The sequence below is a fragment of the Zingiber officinale genome, chromosome 11A (assembly GCF_018446385.1).
Source record: "Zingiber officinale cultivar Zhangliang chromosome 11A, Zo_v1.1, whole genome shotgun sequence".
Taxonomy (NCBI): domain Eukaryota; kingdom Viridiplantae; phylum Streptophyta; class Magnoliopsida; order Zingiberales; family Zingiberaceae; genus Zingiber; species Zingiber officinale.
Window position 1 is genome coordinate 30,139,853 of NC_056006.1, and position 13,961 is coordinate 30,153,813.

The 13,961-nt window shown below is 39.4% G+C and overlaps 1 long non-coding RNA gene across 1 annotated transcript; it reads right to left on the bottom strand.

Moving 5' to 3' along the window:
• Positions 1–8,885: 8,885 nt before the first annotated feature.
• Positions 8,886–11,654, bottom strand: LOC122032318. The gene is made up of 2 exons (XR_006126037.1): positions 10,601–11,654; positions 8,886–9,208 (listed from the first exon to the last, which is right to left on the bottom strand). It is a non-coding gene; the product is annotated as an uncharacterized LOC122032318 (long non-coding RNA).
• Between the last annotated feature and the right edge of the window lie 2,307 nt (positions 11,655–13,961).

The window sequence follows — 13,961 nt, forward strand, 5'->3', positions numbered from 1 at the left end:
ATGATTTATATATTATCTACTATGTGCTAACTCTGTTTTACAGGAAGGCTAATGATTATGCAAGTTGATGTTCGGTTTGGATCGGTTGGCTGAACCTGGGAATCGACCGACCGAACCTCCAAGCAAACATAGCAGAGTTCTAGCGAGTGGCTTGGGTTCGACCGAGGAATCGGTCGACCGAATCTCGGGATCGATCGACTGAACCGGGGATAAGCGGTGACGTGGCCGAGCAGAGTTGATCGAACTAGATGTGATGGGGATCGGTCGATCGAACGGCAGGATCGGTAGATCAAACAAAGAAAGTATATCCGAGCAGAAGAATTGGAAGGCGGACCAATTCAGGTAGGATCGGTCAATCGATCAGGAGGATTGATTAACCGATCGACGACGAGTCAAACTTGATCCCCGGATCGAGAGATTTAGATCAGATCAAGCTCGTCTATAAAAGGAGGGCTCGACCAGGTGCTTTGACAATAATTCTTGAAGAATATCTTGAGCTCTTGCGCGCACTCCGAAAAAGTCTAAACGCTGCTCCGAAAATGATCAAGCTAGAAGTTCTATTTCTTCAAGTCGTTAGTAACAAGTTTAATTTTGAGCAATACTTGTAAGCTGTATATTTGTACTTGTACTCAATTTCCGAATCCATAGTGATTTCTAATTGAAAGCGATTAACGATCGCAGGTCTTGTAGTAGGAGTCGTCACAGGCTCTGAACCAAGTAAAAGAAATTTTGTTAGCATTGCTTATCTTTTTATTTTTTTTATTCCGCTGTGTATTCTATGTGTTCTCCGAAACGAGTGAAAAAGCAACGCGTGCTATTCACCCTTCTCTAGCACGTCTACGATCCTACAATACTATCCTTCTCTATTAATTTATCGATGAGGTCAAATGCTTGGTGTTCCTCACTACATTCGACAGTTCAGCAGAAAGGTGGTTTAAACGACTACTTGCTGAATCCATTTGCTATTTCAAGGATTTTTGCAAGGTGTTCCTTCATCACTTTGTCAGTTGCCCACGCTACAAGAAGACTCCCCTGAGTCTTTTCTTACTCAAACAAGGGCCTAAGGAATCACTGAGGGTTTATATTAAAAAATTCAATCAAGTGGCTATGGACGCCCCTTCAGCCACTACCGAGATTCTGATAAGTGCTTTTTTTCAAGGGCTCAGTAATAATGACTTCTTCATCTCCTTGGTTAGAAGATCGTTGAAAATTTTTGATCATTTGTTGGACAGGCGACCGAATTCATCGATATTGAAGAGGCACAGACTTCCCGGAGGAAAGACACCACTACACCGATGCCCGAGCGCCGAGCATTACCCACTCCACCTAGAGGACCTCGGGCAACTCCTTAACCTTATCATCAAGAACCATGACCACAGGCCGTGCAACATGTGGGGGTCGAACAAGAAAGATATCCTGAGCCCCCTCGAGAAGCTCCAAGACGGTGGTGGAATCTCCACATGTCAACTACCCATGGCACGCAGGATTGCTATACTTTAGCTAATCGCCAAGGTGGCAATCGAAGATTTCACCGGTGCACTCTATCGCCCAACTGCTAACCCTATCGACGACCAAATGTTTCGCCCAGAAGAAATCAGCGCGAGACTGAACGACATTAGAGGACACCACCACTACCAATGGACCGGACATCCACTCTCGTTCGAAACCAACTGAAGCTCCCTATCCGGTAGGAGGAGCACCACAATAATGCCGCCTAGGGCAACATCAACATGATAGTTGGTGGTCTGATCGATGGAGACTCCAACTGAACGATGAAGTTACACGTCCGGCGTTCGGAGATTCATGCGGCCAGCTGCAGTAAGGAGCAAGTGGTCGGGCCCGAGATTAGCTTTGAGCCGAAAGATTTGGAGGGGGTGGAAATACCTCATAATGATGCATTAATAATTCAGGCTGTTATAACCAATTATAATTTTCCCACACTTTTGTTGACACAGGTAGTTCCGTCAATATTATTTTCAAAGAAGCGTTTAGGCAGTTACACTTAGACCTGAGTGAGCTTCTGCCTATGGTAACTCCTTTGTATGGATTCACAGGTATTGAGGTCCAACCGTTTGGCCAAATAAAATTGGCTATATCTTTAGGGGAGGAGCCCCTAGTAAGGACGCACCGATCGAACTTCATTGTAGTTAACGCAGCCTTCGGCTGCTTGGCCTTGAATAAGTTTCAGGCACTAGTCTCTACCTTCTGCCAGAAGATGAAGTTCCCCGTAGATGATCAAGTTGGGGAAGCTAGAGGAGATCAACTAGTTGTACACAAGTACTATGTTGATATAATAAAAATTAAGGCCAACTCTGCACGAAAGATACAGTGGATGGAGGTCAATACCATCCGTGAGGCACCACCGACCCTATCTATGAAGAAAAGGAGGAAGTCCAGATTCGACCTGGTCGGCCAGAAACTGTTACACAAGTGGCGGCCGACCTCCCTCAAGAACTCAAAAGAGAGCTTGTTGCGTGTCTTACATGCAACAACGATGTTTTTGCTTGGACGTAGGAGGAAGTAACCGGGGTGTCATCTACGATCATGGAGCTTGTGCTTTATGTCTACCTCGACGATCGTCCCGTCAAGCAAAGAAAGAGAGACTTCAGGGCCGATCAGAATAAGATCATCAAAGAAGAGGTGAATAAATTACTGGGAGTAGGATACATTCATGAAGTCCAATTCTCAAGTTGGTTGGGTAATGTTGTCTTGGTGTCTAAGCTAGGAAATAAATGGAGGGTATACATCAACTTCAGAGATCTTAACAAGGTCTGTCCAAAAGATTATTATCAACTGCCTCGCATCGACCAAGTGGTGGACTCCACCTCTGAGTGTGAATTTATTTGTATGTCGGACGCATCTCAAGGATATCATCAAGTTCCGCTAGCCAAGGAGGATCAAGAGAAGGTCAGTTTCACAACAGCTAAGAGCACTTATTGTTATAACGTTATGCCATTTGGACTAAAGAATGTATGAGCTACCTATCAACGACTCATGAACAAAGTGTTCAAGAAGCAGATCAGACGTAATATGGAAGTGTACGCGGATGACATGCTTATCATGTCCCTCCGAGGGACTAATTTATGCACTGACGTGGAGGAAACTTGTCATGCTTTAAGGCAGTACGGATTGAAGCTTAATTCCAATAAGTGTCTATTCGAAACCAAGAGCGGGAAATTCCTAGGATATATTATAACTGAACAAGGGATAGAAGCCAATTTGAGCAAGGTGCGAGTGCTTCAAGATATGACTCCTCCACGCAATCTGAAGGAGGCACATAGGCTGACAGGCCAGATTACCACCCTTTCTTGCTTCATCTCCCGGTCAATCGATCCAAGTCTGTCTTTTTTCAAGATACTCCGCCGAGCGACCAAATTTTAATGGGATGTCGACTGCGATACAACTTTTGAGGAGCTAAAGGAGTAAGATTAATCCTTATTTCCTTTCTCACCCGATCATAGTTCTCACTAATACAACTTTAGGTCGGGTACTTGTCAACCCAGAAACTTTCAGAAGGTTGATCAAGTGAACCACTGATCTCAGTGAGTACGACATTCAGTATCAACCCCAGGTGACCATCAAAGCTCAAGACTTAGCTGATTTCATAGTAGAAGTACAAAATCCAGAGCTTGAGGGGACTTGGAAAATATATGTGGATGAGTCCTCCACTGGACAGGGCAGTGGTATAAGCATTCTTATGATATCGCCTAGGGAAGATAAGATGTAGTTATTTGTTCGGCTGAGTTATCGAGCTACTAATAATGAAGCACAATATGAAGCATTGATAGCCGATTTGTAGGATTCCATGCATGTAGGGGCTTCTTGGGTTCTGATTTACTCAAATTTCTAGTTGGCTACATAGCAATTATCAGGGAACTTTGAGATCAATAATGAACGATTTAAGCTCTATACAGAAGCCTTTGAGAAACTTAGGGTCGAGTTCCAGGAGGTAATTATTCAGAAAGTTCCTCGATCAGAAAATCAAATAGCAAATGATCTAGCCAAGTTGGCTTCCGCCATAATTCCTTGGGCTATAGACAGACCAGTGGAGCAAACACTACAAGTAGCCTGTATTGAATAACAGATTAACCTTGAATTATAGAGTGATTGGAGAACACCGATAATATTATTTTTATAACCGGGCAATTTGCCGGCCGAGGGAGAGTAGACACGTATAATTAAGAAGAGAGTTGGTTGGTTCACTTTGATTGGTGATCAATTTTATAAGTGGGCTTTCTCATGTTCTTTGCTCAAGTGCATCGGGTCGGATGACATACAATATATTTTACAAGAAATGCATCAAGGCTCCTGTGGAAGTCATGTGGACGGGCGGTCTCTCGTTCAGAAAGTGTTGCTGGTTATGTATTTTTGGCCCACTTTGCAGGTCGTCGCCACCCAGCTAGTAAGAATCTGTTTGTCCTGACAAAAGCACCAGAACATTCCTGATCACGCTACGAAGTTGTTGAAAACTTTCATAGTTTCTTGCCCGTTCGATCAATGAGGTATGGATATAGTTGGTCCTTTTCCTTTGGTACCTACTTTGAAAAGATTTTTACTAGTAGTAGTGGACTACTTTTCTAAATATGTGGAGACTGAGCCATTAGCTTAGATAACCAAGCGCATTGTTATCAAATTCTTATGATAACATATTATTTGCATGTTCAGAATTCCCTAAAAATTGGTTTTAGATAATGGAAGACAATTCCAAGGTAGGAATATCCGAGAGTGGTGCTCTACTTATGGTATCACTCAGACCTTCACATTCGTGGCATATCCCCAAAGTAACGGTCAGGTGGAAGTAATGAACTGATAAATTATCAAAAGGATCGAAACTAAATTGGATCATGTCGGAGGAAGTTGGGTAGATGAACTACCTAGTGTACTACCTAGTGTACTGTGGGCATACCATATGACCCCTTGAGAAACAACAAGTATAACTCCCTTTCATCTAGTTTATGGAAACGAAATAGTGGTCCCGGTCAAGGTTGGTGTGGAGTCCAATCGGATACTATTGTATGATGAAGATAAAGTGGGTCGACGCCTTATGGACCTCGACTTGATAGAAGAAATCAGAGGCAAGGCGACAGCTCGGCTAATGACTTATGATCAAAGGATGAGGCAGAACTATAATAGAAGGGTTATTCTTCAATTTTTTTCAAGTGGGTAACCTGATATGGAAGCGGATCAAATCGGTCGGGGACGTCAACAAGCTGGAGCCACAGTGGGGAGGACCATTTAAGGTGGTACAAAAGCTTGCCTCGAGCTCCTATTATCTCGAAGATGCATAAGGCAAAAGATTGAACCAGCCCTAGAGCGCGAATCATCTACAACCTTATGTGGCTTAAAAAGTGCGTCTGTAATTTACTCGTGTATTATGTAACAACTTTTATACTTAATAAGAATGTAGGTGAATTTATCTGAAGATTCTTACAAATTATAAATTATAGCCTCCGGCTTATAAACCGAGCCAGTCCTAGACTCTCGAGCCACCGGTCGAATTATAAACGAGCATGCTTTCGCGGCTAAGAGAAGTCCAGAAATTACAGCCTCCAGCTTATAGACTGGGCTAGTCCTAGACTCTCGAGCCACTGGTCGGGTTATAAGCGAGCATGTTCTCGCGGCTCAGAGAAGTCCAGAGATTATAAACCCTAGCTTATAGACTGGGCCAGTCCCAGACTCTCGAGCCACCAGTAGGGATATAAGCGAGCATGCTCTTGCGGTTCAGAGAAGTCCAGAGATTATAGCCCCCGGCTTATAGACAGGACCAGTCCCAGACTCCCAAGTCACCGGCCTAGTTATAAGCGAGCATGCTCTTGCGGCTCAAAGAAGTCCAGAGATTATAGCCCCCGGCTTATAGACCTAGCTAGTCTCAGACTCCCGAGCTCCTGGACGTGTTCTATCACTTGGACTAAATTTTTTCTTACAGGAGAAAGCTGTTGAAGAAAAGGGGGTTCGGGCGCTTGGAGTTGGTGTGGGCGCCCGAACCCGAAAAATAATCCATAAGCTGATGTGGAGTGAGTCGATTGACCGAGCCATATGGTCCAAGCACTCAGTGGGGTTCCAGGCGCCCAGAATGGACCTATTTAAAGGCCTTCGACCAGGAGCTTCAAACAATAACTGCTATGACTTTCATTCTTCCTCGGTTCTATGTTCCTATGATGTTGTGAAGCTCCTCCGACAACCATCGACCAAGACTTTCCTATTTTTTGTTGTTAGTAACTTTTATTTCTAGTTCTTGTATTTAACTCTTGTAACACTTTTTAAGAACTATTAGTGGATTGCTCAACGAAAGCACTTGACAAGTACGAGCCTTAGAATCGAACCAAGTAAAACTTAGTTTGCTAGTATTATTTTATTTTCTTCCGTTACATACTTCGATTCAATTTGCTCTCGATTTTCGATGATCATTATTCACCCCCTACTAGCGTCTTTCCGATCCTACAAGTGGTATCAGAGCGGGTACCACTCTGAATTGGTGCAACCACCAATTAGGCAAAGAGGGTTCTTTTTTAAAAGAATAAATTATTTATCATTTTTTATTAGAAATTATTCTTACGCCTTTCATTTTTTCCTTCCAAAAAATTCTCATTTTTTTCGTTTTCAAATTTTCACCATTGATAAGAACAAATAAAATATCTCATTTGCTAAAATTTATTGTAATATTTATTATTATTATTTTTTTAATTATTTTATTACTTTTTTTGAAATCGGTAAAAATATCCTCATTTCTTTATCTCCCACACAACTTACCCCAAGACAAAGTTTTGGAAATTATTTTTGTTGGATCGAGATGCACGTGAGATTGGGGGATGAATCACGTGTCTTAAAACTTTCCTAAAATTAAGTACACAGCGGAAAACAAGAAAACATGGGAGGTTTTACTTGGTTCGGAGCCTTCGATGACTCTTACTCCAAGACCAGGTTTCGTGAACCTATTGATAGGTAATCTACTAAAAATCTCTTCCGGTATATCCGGAAGACATAATCGAGTACAAAGAAGATAGGTGAAGTGCAACAGACTGCACTTCCCGATTGCAGAATTTAAGTACAATAAAAATGTTATCGACACTTAGGATCAAAGTGACTTGTTCGTGTATCGATGTCGGTCTACCGATCATGATTAGAAGTCCTCGGAACAGTTGTAGGGTGCAGCAGCTTCTCAACAGGGTCGTAGCAGGAGCCCGGAGCAGTCGGAATTTCAAATGGACGTGTATTAGCTTGTATAAGTATTGTTGAAGGTTGCTTTGTCGAGCCTGCCTTATATAGGTTGTGGAAGGCGGCTTCCATAGGTGTAGAAGGTGCCTTCAATGAGCCAAAATCTTTCTCGAACTTTGTTGAAGCTTATCGCCGAACAAGTTAAATTTTATCCTGGAGAAGGCACCTTCCATAATCATGGAAGGTGCCTTCTATGAATAGTATGAAAACGCCTTCACTACTTGAAGGCGCCTTCGGACACTGTTCATCCGAAGATAAATTTTTTCCTTTATCCTGCAAAACAATGTTAGTCCAAATAACAAAAAATGATAACCTGTAAGACAAAATGTTAGCACAATAATAATGAGCAATATAATTAATTTCTGTCCTCCCAGGACCAGAAACTAGTCAAGGTCTCAGATTAGGGATCCGAAATGGATCTAACATGGACCGACGCCTACTGTCTCCGTAACAGGGACACACCCTCACAAGGTCACTCTCCTCAAGTGACTTACCTTAACTTACCAACTTGCCAGACATCCGGTCAGCTCGTCAACCTGTCTGAACTTCATGCCAACTATTCGGTCGGCCTGTTGACCTAGCTGGACTTCTCACCAGATATCCGATCAGTCCGTCGACCTATCAAGACTTCGTACTAGCTATCTGGTAGGACCGTTGACGTAGCTGGATTTCCTGCTATGACCTATCTGGACTTCGTACTGCATATTTAATCATGTGGTTAGATCACAACAGAACCTAACTTAACTTGTCATTCATCAAAACCTGAGTTAGATTGTTAGTGCAAATTGCACCAACAATCTCCTCCTTTTTGATGCAATGACAACTTGAGTTAAATTAGAAAAAAATATGCAAAGTAAGCAAAGTAAGCTTAAAAAATATGAGTAAATTAGCTTTTGTTGTGGGATTTAAGTTGTTCTGATTTTTCTTTGGTTTGCTAATTTAATCCCCCTAACCCTTCTCCTTTGACATTCATAAAAAAAACAAGAGTAAATAAGACAATACAAAAAAAACTTGTTTAACCTGATTGAAAAAGTAGTGATATTTTAGCAATAATAAAAATTTCAGAGTTATCGGGGGAGTTTTAAATACTTTTAACCTTTTACATAAATAGCTATTAAGAAATAATTTTCAACGCGTACTAGCTTTTCAAAATACTTTGGATAGGAAAGTTTTTAAAAAATATTTTGAAAATGCTTTAATCATGAAAAATTTTTAAGGAAAATTTAAAATAGGTTTTGTGAGAATGATTTTTTTTAAAAAAAAAATTCAAGGAATACTTTTCAAGTTTGTTTAAAAGTCGTTTACAAAAATTAAAGTAGTCAGTTTTCAAAACCGTTAGAATTTTGCAAAACATTGGATATTTCAAAATGTGTCAAGAAGGATTTTCAAAATAGAAAACTATAGGTGTGGTTTCGAAAAACATATTTTAGAAATATTTAAAAAAAACATTTTTGAGAAATATATATTCAAAGCAAAGATTTGAAAGTCGTTTTTAAATATCCTCTCTCTGAATTTGATATTATTTCAAATTAATATAATCAACTATAAATTATTCTTAACTGTTTATGTCACGCCCTGGGGGAGTCCTTTCCGGTGAAATTTTGGCAACATCTCCCCTGTACGGATGACAATTTAAAACTTGTCTACAAGCCTTCAGGGCCTCTCAATCCTCGGCCAACACGATCAGAACATATACAATAATTAAATAAACAATCCACACAGTTTATATAGTACAACCTCTGGTTGACAATCACAACCGCGTAGTTTAATAAAAACCTACTCCACTACAACGAGGAAAACACAACCCACAACGTAAAAACTACCGCAACGGAAAACATGGGCATCATACTCGAATCATGATATGAAATACACGAGTGCAAGACACACGCATCACCAGTATGTATATACATAACAAGAAAATAAAGATTGAAAATAGAAAATCGTCACAACACGGTGTGGGAACTAGCGACTGGAACCTCCTGACGGCTTCAATCTGAATTAGGAAATAAGCAACAGGGTGTGTTCAAGAACTCAGCGGGTATCAAGCTAATATACATAATAAGATATAACTATCAGTAATAATCATGGATATAGTCTCCTGATCAATAATAGAAAATGCAAAAATTGAACAAACAAAGAAACTACACTCACCAGAACCTCCTATCCGGATAAAAGGGTCGTCAGATCAAATACCTCATGTCTCCTATATGCATGCCAATCATATGCAACCACAAAAATGCAACATCCAATATGCAGTAATCATAAACAATAAATATAATCCATGTATATGATGCAAATGATATGGTCACCCCTGACGCCAGTCAACCACCTCACACACGATGGTGAGATCGAGTGGGTAGGGCTATGCCAACTGTGCACTTTGTCATCACTACTCCTAAGTGACCGAGTGGGTAGGATGCTGTCGGAGTACACTTATCCTCCTACCCCAAACATAGTGGGGGAGCCAAAGCTCTCATCTCCCTGTGTCATAGTCAAGAGGAGAGATCCCTGTCCGCTACCACGCTGCAGTCATCGCTATCCATGAGCGAACCAGCGGAGCCCTGACAGAGCAAACTCACACACACCCTGTCTGAAATACCACTAACCCATGAGTGGTTGTGTGTGTGCAGGTTTGTAACTTGCGATGTGCTCAACAACAATAGAGCCTACAATCATATAACCTGCAATTATGCTAAATGGTGCATGACACTAAGCATGTAAATCCTGAAAATACTAGCCTCCTCATAATGTGTATCAAAAAGGAAAACCAAGTCCATAACAATGGTCTAGATACACATGCTAGATAATAAACCTAGGTACACATGCTAAGTAATAAACCCAGGTACACATGCCAAGTAATAAACCTAGGTACACATGCCAAGTAATAAAACTGGGTACATAAGCCAAGTATATCTAGTAGTTAGACATGTATCCGGTAACATATTGTATGTCACTACATAAGTACACATGGCAAGAATCGAAAAGGGCATACACATAAATGCACAACAGATAACAAAATAGGTATACTGCGGGTATCAAGTAGTGACATACCAAGCAGATATAAGCATAACTATTACTACTAGTTATAACTCACTAAGCATATCAGAATGACAATATCAAAAAGATAAGTCAAAGGTACCCGCCTAAAAAATGGAGATCGTATCAGATAGATCCCCCGTCGTGATGCCGTCTCAATAGAGTCTTGCATCCATGTATTTTTATTTAGCTAAGTTCTTATGAATGAACTAGTTAAATAAAATCCCCAAAACTAGTTAGGGAAAACCCTAATCAATATAAACATTAACCCTAACTATCGATTAACCTCACTAATCCAATCCATCGATCAACTATGAAATAACCATCAAGAATCAACACTAAAACTTACCCAATTCTGAAGCCTCAGCCGGTGATCCACATCCGGAGACAACTTGCTGCTAGAACAAAGTGGTTCGTCCTAGGAGAAGTTGTTGCCGGAAAAACCATGGACGGAGCCATTGTGACCCGTGAAACAATTAGCACATACAATCCTATCTAAAATTGAATCAAGATCTCCACCATCAAATAACTAACATATCTTACCCTAAGCTTGTGCTGACAACTTTCTCTGTGCCGGAGACCCTATAGAAAGCGGTTGTTGATAGCAAAAGCACACACCTCGACCTATGGATTACCATGGTGGTCAAGAAAGAGGATCGACAACATCTCGTAGCATCCGACTAATCAGATTGGTGGCAGATCGCGGTCGCCGTGGCATTGGTCGTGGCCTGCTCTGGTGAAGGGGGAATCAGGCTGAAAGATAGGCATAGCCGAACAAGGAAGCTCGTGTGCTTGGCTTCCGGTGAGTGATTGCGGCCAGGAACGAATGGACGACAACCGGATCAAGGCTTGGGCAGCCGGTGTTAATGAGATGAGATGGTGCTTAGGGCACGGATCGGTGGTGGCTACCAGCGCGATCGGGCGGTAGCGATCCAGTAGGGGTGGCGCAGCGTGAGGGAGAGGTTCGGTGGCTCACAGTATCGGTGTTGTTCGGCGAATCGGGCAGCGATGCAGAGGGAAGAAGGGAGAGTGGCGAGACGATGCAAAGGAGGAGAAGAAACTTGGCCGATGGTTTTGTACGCGCGGGAGAGGAGGCGTCGCGTGGCGGTGCCACCAGGTTGGGGGAGACGAAGGGCTCGGTTCGGCGGAGAGATGCGAGATGAAGAGAGGGGAAGAAAAGGAGTTCGGCTAGGGCACGACAGTAATAGGTTTTTATAAATTGAACTTCGGTTTAGGCAATCAAAACCTAAGTTTATTCCTCAATCAACTCCCAATTTTTAGTATTACAAATAGGCTTTTCCCAAGTTTATATATGCATCCTCTTAAACTCGTCATACGAGCTCCGAAAAATTTCCAGAAAATTCTTGAAAATTTCTAAAAATTCTGTTAAGGTAATTCGTCTATTAAACCGTATTATTTAATTATTAGTTTTGGTACCATATTTTACAGTTTAACTGTTAGTACTAACTAACTATTAGAAGATAACAGTGTTTACTTGGTTAGTTGCTATTGTAACGTATCAGACCCACGTTGGGCCTAATATGACATCGTATCAGGCTCACAATGGCCCTGATGTGATATCGTATCATGCCTACGTTTAGCTAGAGATTTAATTTTACAATACAACTATTTTGTGATTAAAATACGAAATTATATATTGTACCTGAGAATCTAAAGGTTTGACTACTTGAATCCCAATTTTGAAATATATTGGCCAAAATCCCACGGATGTGCTGTATATCTTGTATGTCCAAAAACAATACTAAAGGGTAACTGTTTGATCAACGCTATGTGTCGGTCATGTAAAATAACAGACCCTTGATGCGTTCCTTTCTTCGTGGATGCTTGAAAAAAACTTTTAAAGTGACCTAGGATACTGTTCCAATGCAGTTTCTGTCCAACATCAACTGAACCCTACATTTTATAAAAATTTAAAAAGTTTAATCATACTAGTTGAGTTTCTCAAAATCGCAGAGTTTGTAAAATGATACCTTTACAGCTAATTGATGTGGAGAGGATCGACTTCTTTGGGCATTATGAGACGAGATGATTGACATAAACCCTAGAACCCTTCACTGGCGTCTCGCGAACAGTCCTGACTTTTAGCACCGAAATGCTTGATACCGCTTGAGAAACACTTGAGGTCACTAAACTAGGGTTTCACAAGAGGGAAGATTTCTCCATAGAATTGGATCTGCATTCGCATGTTACGAAGGAGGGAGGTAAACAAATGATCGAAGTTATTTTTTTAAAATCAAAGTTATTCAAAAAGTGGTTCAGATGCTTGGGAACTTGACTACTGAACAGAGAAGATTGGCGGGAGGGTTATATTGGATATTACACATCATTTATCTGCGTCTTTTAATATATACAAAACGATGATACGTCTTTTGATAAATATATTATACCATGTATGTCTTTTGATAAATTATCGTATATAAAATGAAAGTCAATAATAATACGCAATAATTTCTTTATTACAAACTATAAATCAATAAGTATACAAAAAGTCATATTTTGTTGGCAGGAAAAAATTAAAAGAACATCCTTTTTTATTCATATTGTCAATTTTTTTTAATTATCCAAATAGCACCTTATTCATAAATTTTTACTCAAAATATTTTTTATTTTCGGTTATCTTGGACCAGTTTTGTACAAAATAGTCCCAATCTGGGTTTTTATTAAATTTTATTATCTTCTATTATTATGTGTTTCTTTCCTTTCTGTCTTTCCTTTCTATTTTTCACTGAAAACGCATTTTTTTTAATCTTCATTAATTTTTTTTTAATTTTTTTTTCTCTTTTTATTTTCCTTTTCTAATTAGTGAATATTAAAAAAAACTGGAGTTGCTTCAATCAAACTTGCACCACCTTAAAATTATTTTGATCAAAATAATACCACTAGAACTGCTTTACTCAAAGCAAACCAACACCTTAAAGTTGGCGCTGTTTCGACAAAATAGCATCATCTTAAAATTACTTTAACGAAAGTAACGATATAACAACGGCGGAATTTTTCTTCTGATTTTAATAAATTAATAGAATTTTTTTTAAATAAATGATTAACCTAAAAATATTGAATAACGAAGTGTTCACAATGAGTCATATCAAATTAACTTTATTAATTAATAGAAAATTTTTATTGATCAGACCGGTAACCCCATCATTCATTAGCGGCGTAGGTTAGATATCTAATACTAATTAAAACTTTTGATTTTTCTTTTATATTTTTATTATTTTATTATTTTTTCCTTTTTCTTATTTTTTGCCTTTTTATTTTCTCTCTCTTTCGTATTTTCTTATAAAAAAAATCCTTCTTTTCCTTCTTTCCTATTCTAATTACTAATTAGCATATTAAAAAAATAAAAAATAAAGAAAAGAAGAAACGTTTTTCTTTCCTATTCTAATTACTAATTAGCATATTAAAAAAAATAAAAAGTAAAAAAAAAAAGAAGAAACGTTTTTTTTTTTTTAAATAAGGTGGAGCTACTTTGACAACGCATGCCCAAGGTGATGAAAAACAGAGAGTATTTTAATAGCAAATTGTAGATGGGAAGATGTTTTAATTATTTTAAAAAAATATATACTTTTAATGATATATATGAAAAGCACATTTTTTTTATTTTCTTTTTAATTTTTTATTTCTCTTTAAAGTTTTTAATTTTTAATTTCGCATGTCCTAGGGTGATGAAAACCAGAGACTATTTTAAT